Genomic DNA, 2,500 nt, shown 5'->3' on the forward strand with positions numbered 1-2,500 from the left:
CGCTTGGTAGCTGCCAACGGATCTGCGATACCCACCTACGGTTACGAGAGCCTCACATTATCGTTCGGAAACGGTAAATTCAATTGGAAGTTTCTCGTTGCTGACGTCACAATGCCAATCCTCGGTGTGGATTTCCTCTCTCATTTCCACCTTCTGGTCGATGTCGCCCACCGACGATTGGTCAACTCAGACTTGTACTTGTCGACACCTCTTCAACCCGCCCCCTCTAACCTCGCTCTCCACATCAGCGCACCCACAGATGCCTACGCCCACCTCCTCACGTCGTACCCAGAAATTTTCCGTCCAGAACTTCGCCAAACGCCCACGGTTCCTGCCAAGCACGGTATTTATCACCATATCAAGACGACGAGACCCCCAGTCTTCGCAAAATTCAGACGTCTGGCACCGGAACGATTGACAGCCGCCAAACAGACGTTCGCCGAAATGGAAAAAATGGGCCTTTACCAAAAGGCCTCCAGCCCATGGTCGTCACCCTTACACATCGTTCTGAAGAAAGACGGCTCCCTCCGGCTGTGCGGGGATTACAGGCGCCTGAACATGCAAACAGAACCGGATCACTACCCCCTCCCAAACATTGCCGATGTAACCTCCTACTTGCACAAAGCCAAAGTTTTCTCTACGCTCGACCTCCTGAAGGGGTATTATCAAGTGCCTATGAACCCAGAAGACATCCCCAAGACCGCCATGACCACTCCTATGGAACATACACCTTCAATTACTCTTGTTTTGGCCTTCGTAATGCTGGGGCAACGTTTCAACGTCTCATGGATGGCATCTTAGGGGACCTCCCTTTCTGTGTATGTTATGTGGACGACATACTTGTGTTCTCCTCCTCCAAAGAGGAACACCTCCGTCACCTGTGCATCGTGCTCGACCGCCTGCAACAAAACGGCCTTGTAGTCCGGTACGACTAGTGTACCTTTGGCGCCAACGAAGTGTCGTTCTTAGGGCACCGTATCACTCCTGAAGGAGTCCATCCCCTCCCTGAGAAGGTAGCAGCCGTTCAGAATTTCCCCACACCCTCGACCGTCAAAGCTCTGCAGGAATTCTTGGGCATGATCAACTATTATCACCGTTTTCTGCCAGCCATTACCGTCACTCTTGCTCCCCTCTACGCCACCCTCAAGGGCGAGCCAAAGGACCTGAAGTGGGGTCCCCTTCAAGAAGCAGCCTTCTGCAATGCAAAGAAGGCCCTATCAACTGCTGCGGCTCTCACTTTTAGTATCCCACACGCCCCTCTCCTTCTCTCCACCGATGCCAGTGACGTCGCTATTGGTGCAGTACTCGAGCAGGTGGTCAATGTATCGCCCCACCCATTGGCCTTCTTCACCAGAAAACTGTCCAAGGCAGAATCGGGTTATTCTACCTTCGATCGAGAATTGCTGGCGGTGCACTTGGCTGTCCGTCACTTTCGCCATTTCTTAGAAGGTACGCCCTTCGTCATTCGTACAGACCACATGCCTCTGGTGCACGCCTTCACTCGACAGTCTGACGCCTGGTCCGCCAGTCAACGCCGACATCTCTCCGCCGTTGCTGAATACAATTGCAACCTCCAATACATCCCTGGGAAAATGAATCCCGTTGCCGATGCCCTGTCAAGAAACACGTTGGTGGCCGTTCAACTGGAATTGGATTACAATGACCTGGCTGAAGCCCAACGACAGGATCCAGAGTATCAAGCTTGCAGGACATCCTGCACGTCCCTCCGTTGGGAAGATTTTCCCCTCGAAGACTCCAACACCACCCTCCTCTGTGACGTCAGTACTGGTAGACCGCGACCTTGGATTCCTGCTCCCATGCGCCGACAGGTGTTTGATTTCATCCACGGCCTTCCACATCCCACGTGCCGTTCTACTGCACAGCTACTGAAGGCAAAGTTCATTTGGCACGGCATTTCTAAGGATGCTAAGGATTGGGTCCGTGCGTGTACTTCTTGCCAAACTTCCAAAGTACATCGACACACGGATTCAGGAGTGGGCACCTTTCCTCAACCTCAGCGTCGTTTCACACACATTCACGTCGACGTTGTAGGCCCCCTACCTACATCACAAGGACATCGTTACCTGTTAACCATCATCGACCGCTCCACTCGTTGGACTGAAGCCATTCCCATGGAAACTGCAACGTCCGCCCCATGTACATCTGCCTTACTCTCTGGATGGATTTCAAGATTCGGTATCCCTGAGCATATTACTTCTGACAGGGGAACATCTTTCACCTCTCAATTATGGACGTCATTAGCGAATCTCCTGGGCATCACCCTACATCAGACAATGGCCTACAACCCCGCTGCCAATGGAATGGTTGAACTTTTCATCGCACCCTCAAAGCAGCTTTGATGTCCTGCTGCAAGGATTGCAACTGGTTTACTCAGCTTCCCTGGGTCCTCCTTGGACTAAGGACCACTCCTAAAGACGCCCTTGACGTCTCGGCAGCCGAAATGGTGTATGGCGACCCGTTGGTCGTCCCGGCCGAATTT

The sequence above is a fragment of the Palaemon carinicauda genome, chromosome 10, assembly GCF_036898095.1.
Source record: "Palaemon carinicauda isolate YSFRI2023 chromosome 10, ASM3689809v2, whole genome shotgun sequence".
Classification (NCBI taxonomy): domain Eukaryota; kingdom Metazoa; phylum Arthropoda; class Malacostraca; order Decapoda; family Palaemonidae; genus Palaemon; species Palaemon carinicauda.